The sequence below is a fragment of the Puntigrus tetrazona genome, chromosome 6, assembly GCF_018831695.1.
Source record: "Puntigrus tetrazona isolate hp1 chromosome 6, ASM1883169v1, whole genome shotgun sequence".
Taxonomy (NCBI): domain Eukaryota; kingdom Metazoa; phylum Chordata; class Actinopteri; order Cypriniformes; family Cyprinidae; genus Puntigrus; species Puntigrus tetrazona.
Window position 1 is genome coordinate 14,645,734 of NC_056704.1, and position 11,409 is coordinate 14,657,142.

Here is an 11,409-nt window from a genome sequence, read left to right on the forward strand (position 1 = left end):
GGGTGAAATAATTCATAATTATCCAACGTGATCCAACATTTCGTGCTCAGTGCGCCCTCCTCCCTCTTGTTTGGAAAGGCATAAGTCAATAAAGGATTGGACTAGAATGTCGATCATTGTCTCTTTCGAGAACTGCGATTGAGGGCTTCTCAGACATATGATACATTACGTGAAGGCGTAATCGGTGGCCACACAAACTTGTTATGGCTAAACTAGTCAAAAACGCACCATTCAATTGTATCGCCTGTATTGATGGGGACATACATTAGGTTCTGTGTAAAGTCAATATTAAATGTGTGTCACATCAAATTTTGTCCCACCACAGAAAATGTCTTACTATCCACCCAGCCTAATTTGAATGCAAAGAAAACGCAAAGTAAATAAAATAAGGTATTGAAATCTTAAAGAAATAAGCCGTCCTCTCTGCTCGCAATGCTCCATTGGGTCACCAAGCTCCAGTTTAGATCCTCCCAATTAATCCTGATCACGAAAATGGTGAAAAACTGTTTAATGGTATAACTCCACCATTAGGTATTATATAGTTGGGACCTTAAACACAATGAATGAGGAAAGAAAGAAATCCGAAATAAAAACCAGTTAAGTCAACCTCAACAACTATGAAGGTTAAAAAGTGGGTATATGCTGCTGATGAATGAAATCCGCTGGGATGCTGCATCAGTGCCTTCTCTAGACAGGAGCTGGGTGGAGGATGAAGGGAGGAAGGGGGAAGAGGAGGAGTGAGTGCTGGTGGGGGCAGCACACACTGCTTGATCCACAGCCAGAGGAGATGAAAGGAGCATCACCACAGCCCGCAGTTTCTCCTCCTGCTGCTGCCGATGCCTGCAGAGCACAGAAACTGGAATAGATGAGCTACACGCTTTGCATTTCCACTGTTTCATATGAAAATTTCATGACCGCAGCCAAATGGCTGATAGTTCAGAATAATGTATCAGCACCGCATACATTGCAAATAAGTGATATATTTACATATCTTACTCGCGTTGTGTTCTTCATTAGTGGTGCTGTGTTAAATGTACGCTCCAGTTTATCATCTTGCTAAGTCCATACACATGTGCACACCAGCCCAAGCTGTAATTTAGTATGTGGCCAGGGTTAGGCCGAGGAACGTGTACAAGTATGGTATTTTTCTAGCCCCATTAAACAGCAGGAGAGATTCCAGTCTCATTAGCAGTAACAAAAAGCTGCGGCATAGTGGTCAGTATTTTTAAGCTGAAAATACAGACTTTGGATCTTCACGCAATAGTAATGTGTCCGAATTTTTACAATTTTAGTGCACTTTATTGGCACGGCAGGTTTCCTTTTACCTTCAAACTGCCATTCGAGCAAATGCACGTGCACGCAAATATAATTTCAAAATGATCCAAAACAACACACATAGTTAACAATACTCAGTCAGATCACATCACATCAAGAAACATTAAAATCCTTACATCAAAATCGTCATGTTCTCTTGCTGCCTCATTTACCTGTAGCAAAATACATAATTACATAAGAATCATAGTGATTAGTAGTTAGTGGCTTAGAATTTGACTCAGTGGATTATTTCATTTACATAATTCTAATTAGTCTGCAGTTCCACAAAGCCACCTGGTCTGAAGTGATAAAGGGAGAGCAAGAACATGAATGATTTGCACACTACTGCTGCTCTTTGAATACAGTATGAAAGATTTGATAGAGTGGCACTAACAAAGACAACTCCGCTCTAAATTAATGGTTCTCCACAGATTTCAAATGCTTGAGGAACACCGTTTCAAAATTTAAACCATTGTTTTGGTTCCCACTGAGCAACAAAAAGACAAAAAGAAAGAGTGTGTTGTTTTCAGTTCTGTTCTGCACTTAGAACAGTGTAAACCAATGGACTTCACCATTAAAAGAATGAAGGCCAACCCCCGACTTTTAAACTCTGACCCCACAAGGGGCCACATTCCTTTACATGACCTTTTCTTGAAACAGGTCCTCTTCTCATGGGGTTCAGTGGCCCATTGGTGTTCACTCGACTCTCTCTGAGAATATCAAGACTTGAAAGGAACCTGCAAGAAACAAGATGTTTCTATTTTCAACAGTATTTAATATGGAAAGTTCCCTACTATGTGACAATGATTGAGAAATGTTTACGGTCTCTTTTATGATTATAAATGAATTCAGCTGGTTCATATAGTCTTCTTAAGAGGCACAATCCACTTTATATGATAATTTTGTATGCAAGTTGATCAATGTTTATATGCAAATTAAAGCATACATAGAAGGAAAAATGGTGAACACAAGCTAATATCTCGTTATACTCTTTTAATAACACCAAGCACAATGTGACATTTTCAGCAAAATGAAGTTTGCGCGTGGCAAGTAGAAAAGTACAATTGGGACCAATGAGATTTAACTGTGGGTGGCCTTATTATACTACATAATAGAGCCAATACAATATCCAACTTGTCGTATGTCGTAGGTAAAAATAAAACACTACGTCAAATTTACCTGGATGTCCTACAACGTCTGTTGAGATTCCAAAGCGAAAATTAAATAAGAACTTATATATCCCATGAGGCCACATGAGAGGAGTGAAGCAATGCAACTGTCGGGAAATAGGTCACATGACAGTAGCCGCATTTCCAGTACTCTTGCGAACTGAAAATATGCCTAAAAAGACATCAATATCATAAAAAAGATCATATATCACAAAAATGTTTTTACACTCACATGAGGTGGTTTTTCAGGCAATTCGAAAAAGAAATATATATATATAATCACAAAAAATGCAACAGAAACAGGTTATTCTTCCTACCTTTCTTTTCGCAATTACAGGTCAACTGGCATACATAAAAGTCACTGAATAATTCTATAATATTCTACAACCTACAAGAAATGCCTCGTATGTGGCCAATCTTCACTAAAGACACATGTATACATAATAATAAATGGCTAGTGCAGTGGCTGCTATATACACAATATACATATAAACCTACATCTGTCTCCATGACTTACCTCCGGAAGAAAAAAAGTTTTAGGAGCATAACATCGGTTAACAGAAACTGCATCAATTCGCAATATGTTTTTATCAACATTTATGAAAAGGATTCACAAAAGTTTTGCCCAACTCTGTAACAGAAACCCAGGTAATGTGATTCATACTACACACATTTCTACACGCAGCACACTGTTGGAGTGATCCAAAAGTAAGTTCTTATACAAATGTTGTACCTGCTCAGAAATCATTTGATTTCAGACACAGCGTAAGTCTTGGAGAACCATAGATCTCACTCAAAGAAGTCTGGAAGTAGCCACTATCAGTTTTTAATTTGAGCCAGCCGCAAAACTAGGTCTAAATAATGAACAGATGGATGTGATTCAAGCAGGCATCATTAAAACGCTCTCATAGCCTGAACTCTCGCTGAGTCGACCAGCGGAATAAAAAAGGACCAAGCCTTTCCAGAGAGTTTTGCACCCAAAAATAAATGGTAACATGGCTCTCTATTATGTTTTATACTCTTTTTAATGTCGGTTTAAGGGGGGATTTGGGGGGAGTTTTAACCTACCAGTGTTGCCATGGCAACCTTATTCCTGCCTTTTTTTACAAATGAGTGAAACTGAATCTGGTTCTGCACTTTTCTTCCCCCCCCTCAAATCCCCCCCAAACTATTTCAACATCAGAGCAGTATAGTGAGCTTTGAGGACTAAGCCGATTCCCAGATGAAGCTATTTTCTATTTCTGGCTGTGCTGAGGACTGAGACATTAGCAAGCAAAAGCGAAACAGCGTATTTAAAGTCATTTCCATTAGCCACTGCGTTTGAGCAGAACTTTAGCAAGAAAATATTGCGAAAGATAATAGTAAATCCAAAATGATGAAGTTGATGGTCTGGTTAGGAATTTAATTTGTACGTATGCTGTAGTGAGAATATAGAAATGAAATCAGGCTCTACTGTGTGCAATAAAAACCTCATTCATTTTCTCCACAGAGAAATATATTTGAGATAACGTATAAACCTTTCAAGACAGGTCTTCCATGAGCTCTGATATTGTTAAGCGATGATATATGCTTTCATAAAAGCCACAAGTCAGAGTGATTTCAAAGGAGTTTTAAACAAATTGTCTTTAATACCCATAACACTACTCATAATCCTGACGCGAGCAGCTCCACCAATCAAAGGAGTTCATGTTACCATGGAAACGAGAACTGCACCAAAAGAGTTCTTGGATGATTTATAAAGTAAAGTTACCTGAACCTTAAAGGGGCCGCTCACCTTAAAATGTATTTCTTACGTACTTGTTGTTCTAAACTAAAATTATTTTACTACTTTTGTAGGCCACAGTGTCTCTCAAATCATATTCTTTTAACTGAATATGTGCATAATTTCTTTCAGTTACAAGACATATATAAAAATGAATGACATTTGGCAACACGGACAGAAAAAAAAACAGCGTTGTGTCTTATATGCAAATTTAGAGATTCCATAGGTGTGATGAAGAAAATATCAGCATATGACTATTTAGATGTAGTATTTACTTCACATACATAGCATATGATTTAAAAAAAACTTTAGTTTGTGAGTATTATTGATAAAGTTTATAGTGTTTTTAGTTCTTTTCTGAAGCTTGGTGATCAGTTATCTTCATTGTGTGGGAATAGCAGGATCAACCTTCTGATTCCTTTTGTGGTTTCACAGTTCTTGTATTCAAGGTTTCTATGGAGTACGTTTATGAGAGCTCAGAAGGTTTTTTTTTTTAATACTGGTGCTCTGTCATTAAAGTTAGTGCTCTTAGCAATGTGTGTTCAAGATGTGAAGATCTCCAATTACACAGAGTTGCATTGGCTACAAATAATATTCATAATTAAACTATGACAAAATATGAAGCACAAAATCTGCTGGCACATTCATTATACTGCAAACTAAGAAACACAGAACGCATATTCAAATCATACTCAAATATATTAGAAAACAGGCCTGTCTCTACAGGTGACCTGTAAATATTTAATGTGGAACATTTCCTCAGTGACAATAATTTAAAGCTAACGTAAAAACCAGCCCCATATAGGATGCTTTCCTGGAGGCTTTTTGCTTTTTGCACTGGGCAGACTGCCATGAGACTAGAGTGAATGAGGATACAATGTCTGTTGTACATTAAGCCTTTTGTGTCAGAGTATTTGATTCCTGAGAAAAGGTGATTGGAAGTTTGGGAAGTTTCTAAAGGCACATGATGTTTAAAATAGTTGATCTCATAATTGGGTCTGTGTATTATTAACCAAATCAATGAATGGCTTGTAAACAAAACCTAAATGAATGAACCAGCAGTCTGATGAAACAAATCAGACCCATAGACCGACCTTTCGAATAATTCAGTGCTGTACAGGTGAGAAAAACTTCTTGAGTCTGTAACTCAAGAGGATTTTGTTATGTAATAGTATATGGATTATTCTGTAAAAGAAAGGAGAAACACGCAGAAACACACTGATCCAGGTCATGAAAACTGGCCCCAGATTTGGCCCCTCCTTTTAGCCTGAGGGAAGAGGCCTTAGAATTGGAAAGAATTTTGGGCTGAGTGGAAACATACGTGCAAATATAAGAGAAACAGAAAGAGAGGGGGGAGAAGAAGAGAGAGGGAAATTGGCAGCGACAGTAAGAAAGAACTCAGAACATAATAGAAAGTAAAAAAAAAAAAATAATAATAAAAATGAAGAGAAAGGGGATTGAGTGAGCGCATTCCGAATTACTCATGAACCCCAAAAGCACATGGAAGACATTAAAGAGCATTATGTTGTTTTTCTCCTCTAGAAGACTGAGAGGATGGATGGACTGCTGATGGATATATACGCAACGCAGAGTTAATTTTTCTTCTTAAACAGTCTTCATCACAGCTATTACTGGCCAAACAAACTGGTCGGTAATGAGACAAGAAAAAACACTCTCATTAGCTATGACTGTTCTTCAGCCTGATACTCCCAGATGAAACAGCTCTTCTCATTATACCTTCTTTCTCCATTGTGCTGCCAAATTGCAGTAATCCAAGCCGTATTGTGTTCACTAAAGCTTTGGAAAGCACGGATGTGGAAGGAAAGCCTCTCCTGTAATACCTGTTTCGGTTGTCTGTAATGGAAAACCACAGATCCATCTAAATCTGTTCCAGTGAAACCTTCGCTATCTGTGCAAGCTAGTTGATATGTGGTTCCAAGGTCAGTCATGTTGCCTTTCACATTCTAGCTGTATTTTACCAAAGATTTGGTTATGCTGAAAACATGGCAAATACAACTGTGACAATGATACCTAGAGCTAACTTAAATCATTGATTGTTAGAAACTCAAGAACTGGCTCTCTTTACTGTTCTTTATCTTATTATTTGTGTTATTTAATAAAATGTAATTGTGTACCCTGTAACCGTTGTAAAAATTGTCACTTGTTAATTCATGTTTATTAAATCATTCAACATGCTATCAGTAAAATCCCATTATTTAAATGCATTAAAACCTCAATGGTTTTAATGCCAAAGAAATAATGGGTAGACACATACCCTGAGGTCTTAATAAAGAAGACTGTTCACTTGAGGAAGTCTTTCTGTTCATCTGTACTGCTTAAGATCAGAGCCCCATGCTCCGGACAGTGCACTTCTTTGTCCAGGGGTCAACTGGCTGTCGTCTGCTCTGAAACAACAGTTCACACGTACCATGACAATTGAGGATTTGTCTGTGGCAAAGAGGGAGAGAGAATGTGAGCAAGAAAGAGATGATTGGAATAGATAAGAGTGAATGCCCAGGAGAAAAAACACAGCAACGTTACGCTGGCATTTTCATTCTTTTTCTCACATCATTTTGCCTTTATTGTGGAAAAACAGTACATCAGCTCTCAGATGGTCTTTGATTATGTCCACCTGAATGTACTTTGTGTCCTTTGTACTGAGCTTCACAACGCTGAAAATGGATTGCATTTTGTGGCCGACACTGTGCAGTTTTGGTCACAGTTTTTGCTTTTGTGAAATTAGCATTGACTTGCATTGAATTGGTACAAAAATCTGTCTTGTAGTCTTGTAGTCTTATCTTAAAATGAATACAGTATGACATTAAATCTTTATTTTCATTTTGATATATAATTTAATAAGGGCCATGTCTGCCTTGACTACGATCAATATGGTAGATGTTATAATTCGATTAATCCATGTTTAGGAATTAATGTTTTTTTTCTCTGTCCTCCCACTCTTTGGTTTTCTTTTGTTGCTTCTTCGTATTTGTGAAGATATGCCTTCTCTTCCAAACTGATAAATGGAAGTAATCTAATATAGAATGATTTCATTATTATGACGCACACTTTCATCAGAACCTGTATCTCACATCTCACTTGAAAGCACAGACAAACACTCAAAATAAATTCAAAAGAACTGTAAATGGCCGATGGACCTTTGGTTAAAGATGTTCCTCAAAAGTAGCCCCTTGAGGAACAGCTCTTAATTGAGGAGAGCAAATGATCATCTTCAGATTACCTGTAACATTTTGACTTTCCATGTCTTAACCACTGTGACTTGGAAGAAATAGATAGCTGATGTAATGCTTGATGCAAATAAGGTCAGCTCTTGAGGGAGATCTTCTTGCACCGGCAAAAAGACTGGCACTTCTCTCTGAGAAAGATCTTCGTTTAAAGATTTCAAATCTGGCACTATTCATAATGGTTACATATAGGGCATGGATGCCATATTGTATATATATATAGAAGTTTATTTAAATAAACCAAATGACCACTTTTGAAAGGTGGACATCTATTAAACCAGGTACAAGTTGATTTCACCAGAACACTAATTATATTCTTAATTATATTCTCTGATGAAATTAAAACACTTACTGAAAAATATCACAATAATTCATTAGTATGGTGTAGGGCCTCCTTTTGCGGGCCATACAGCATCAGTTGGTCTTGGGAATGACAAATACAAGTCCTGCAAAGTGACCATGGGAGATGTTCAAATTCACTTTCATGTTTATCAAACCACTATGTCATCAGTCTTGCTGTGTCTATTGGTGCATTATCATCCTGATACACGGCACCGCCTTCAGGATACAATGTTTGAATCATTGGGTGCACATGGTCCTCCAGAATGGTTTGGTAGCCCTTGGCAGTGACGCACTAATCTAGTATTGGGTCTAGGGAATGTCATGATATTGCAGCCCAAACCATCACTGATCCACCCCCACGCTTCTCTCTGGGCATGCAACAGTCTGGGTTGTACGCTTCTTTGGGGCTCATCCACACTATAACTCTTTCGGATGTGGGAAAGACAGTGAAGGTGGACTCATCAGAGAACAATGTATGTTTCAGATTGTCCACAGCCCAAGATTTTCACTGCTGGAACCATTGAAACCATCGTTTGGCATTGGCACGAGTGTCCAAATGTTTGGCTATAGCAGCCCGGCCATGAATATTGATATTGAATATCGATGGACAGTTTTGGTGGAAACAGGAGAGTTGAGGTGCACATTTAATTCTGCAATGAGTTGGGCAGCTATGTTTTTTTTTGGATACAACCTGGGTTAACACCCCTGTATATAATACTAGAAGTTTAACAGGTCAGCCATGCTCTCCCACCAGCCAACCACAACACTCACAGTCACCTGAATTCTAATCAGCCGCACCTGGACTTCATCAGCAACTTATCAAGAACCTAATGCTGATTCTCTACTAAGTTAAAGCCTGCTTATACTTACCTCTTATGTTCTTCTCCAGTTCCAGTTGTCCCTTGTGTTTTCCCGTTACGATCAGCTCCTGTGGTGTGAACTTTATCCCTCTCCGTTTCCAGCTCCTGGTTTCTGCAATCCTGCAAAGCGATGTATCCAAGTAAATTTCCAGCCAGTCCAAGTGAAATAATTTTACGAACTACTTACTCACCTCCATTAAATCCAAGTCATCAGTCTATCTCTCTGTTGTATCAAATAAACATTCTTGTTATTCCACCTACCTGGTTGTCCCATCTACTTCTGTATTCAGATTTTTATCAAATTCAATTAAGCTTAAGAGATGATCCACCCAAAACTAAAAAACACAAAATAAACTAAAAGACATGGTTTGTTTTCAAAAACACATTAATCTGTAGCATTGATTAGCACTACGCTAATGTTTTCTCCTAATCACATAATGCTTACTCTTAATAGAAAGATTTGTCGTTTCTTACAACAAATCTTAACTCAGGGGAGACAGAAAGGATAATTTTGAATGCTCACAGGACTGACAAGTTATGGTTTGGGGGCTCATCAAAATTTTAAACCTTCATCTATATTTGATTGGGGTGAGGTTGTGAAGGGACAAAGTTCCTGGACTTTACCTAGTGTGTCGCTTTGTGTCGAAGCTTGGCATTCCAGCTGTATGCTGTGTAGCAGATGATAACCCGAGGATGTGCTAACAGACTGAAATGAGATTAACATAGCATTTAGCCTCACATGACCCAATGTTTTACTTGGCAGGACTAAGGCAGGAATTCAATACTTTACATATTATCAACACATATTTTAATTTGTCACATGTCTTCTACCAACAAGGTGCACATTTCTGGATGAGTTTTTTATGACTTTAAAGTCTATGTGATCCTTAGTCTTGTAGTGTGTAATACCCTGTAACCATTTACAAAATCAGGAAGCGCATGTGTAGGGATATTTAATCTGTTCCGATTTTAATAGTTGTGTATTGTATTACAGCCTTCAACGTGAAGTTTTAGTATAACACTGTCAAATTTGAACATAAAAAGCCCATCTATCCAGTGAATATTCCAGTCAGTTTGCATCATGCTTTGTACCTCCCTTGCACTCAATCCATAGTTCATATCTGCTATATGATAGACTTACTGGTCTTGTTTACTTGTAAACATTTTTACTCGTTAAAACGTTTTCTGGCAAACTACAAGTAACCAGATGTAAGTTTACATGCCACATTCACAACTGGAACAACATGTGACGCCGAAATACAGTTTTCGAGGTCAAGTAAGCGATACTTGAACATTTGGCGGATAAATAAACGAGAAATATCACCCTTTTCTTTTTCGGAGCATGCGCAGAAAGCTGACAGTGTTTACCGGATACACGCTGGACATGTAAACGAATGTTAAAGTTACTCGTACAAAAGAAAAATTTGAGACACAGATTACTCAACTGTCCTATATTAAACTATAGTTACTACATAATTTCCATATTTTTGCCATTTCTTTTCTCAAGCACACCTTGGGAAGCCCATCCTGAGGTTCACTGGGTCTCGATCCACCCCTGGCACGTCATCAACTGCACACCTGGAGCCCATCTGCCATTATGGGGTTTCGTCCAAAGCCAGGCCCAGTCATATCCATTGTCTGTCATTTATACAGCCCTACCATTTGCAAATCATATAAGGCATTGTAATCATGTATAATATTAACTATTGAATTATATTATTACACGTAATTGAATACTAGTTTAAAAGGGTCATATGATGCCTATTTTCCACAAGTTGAAAAGATTCTTGAAAAGTCTGTAACACACTTTGGTTAAAAGTTCTCAGATGAGCCGCATTCTCTTCAGAACCAGACAATCATCTGCATTTTAAACCTCAATCACTGAGGAGTTGATTTGAAAAAGGCATAAAGATATTAGTAGATTAAAACAAAATAAAAACACACACACAATTTATCATTATAGTGTAAACACACACTGCCAACACACATTTCAGTACAACTTGTAAAAGTGCATGCTGCATCATATGACCCCTTTAATTATGTTCAGTTTAAAGAAGATGAGCATGCCTAGTCTTGTTTTTTTTTCCCATATGTGCTTCTTGTCTACGTCTTTGGGATAATATAATGTAGCCCATTGTTAAAAAAGCCTATTATATTGTTTTTTTGTTTTTCTCATAAATGGCACTTTGACGCACATCGCCCTGGCCTGGATTTATAACTTCACATGGCATTCCAGAGCCAGAAAGTGGATGGCCATTCCTGGGACTGTTCCAGATAAGAAACCGGAGAGCAGAACTGATCAAAAACATTCCCAACATCAAACCCCTCTCCTCTGAACGCTGAATGTTCTGTGTTCAAGGTCAGAATTGTTTTTTTTCCTCCTGGTTGAGATTGAGTCTTTATGGGAGCAATCATAAAGTCATGCGCACATCATTTCTATTCTTTTTTCTTTGGCAAACATGCTGGACTTGTTAGTCTTTTGAAAAGATTTGTTAACTCACTGCCAAGGAAAATTGTTTGACGTACCTTTGAAATGCGTGCAGTACTGTAATATAAAACATTCACATGCAGACACACGCTTTTACCAAGCTAAATGGGAACATAGACTTGCATGTTTTCCCCATTTTTTTAATATGCAGCTAATTAAATATATATTAAAACTGAATTTTCTCTGTGCTTACTATTTTTACTAACTAACCTCTATATATTCGAATTTGTGA

The 11,409-nt window shown here is 37.8% G+C and overlaps 1 long non-coding RNA gene across 2 annotated transcripts; it reads right to left on the minus strand.

The window, feature by feature from the left end:
* Positions 1 to 5,982: 5,982 nt before the first annotated feature.
* Positions 5,983 to 10,298, minus strand: LOC122346442. 2 transcript variants are annotated; one of them, XR_006251129.1, is made up of 6 exons: positions 10,202 to 10,298; positions 9,314 to 9,395; positions 8,881 to 8,912; positions 8,700 to 8,809; positions 6,521 to 6,650; positions 5,983 to 6,099 (listed from the first exon to the last, which is right to left on the minus strand). It is a non-coding gene; the product is annotated as an uncharacterized LOC122346442 (long non-coding RNA). The 2 variants fall into 2 exon arrangements; XR_006251130.1 differs by lacking the exon at positions 8,881 to 8,912.
* Positions 10,299 to 11,409: the final 1,111 nt, after the last annotated feature.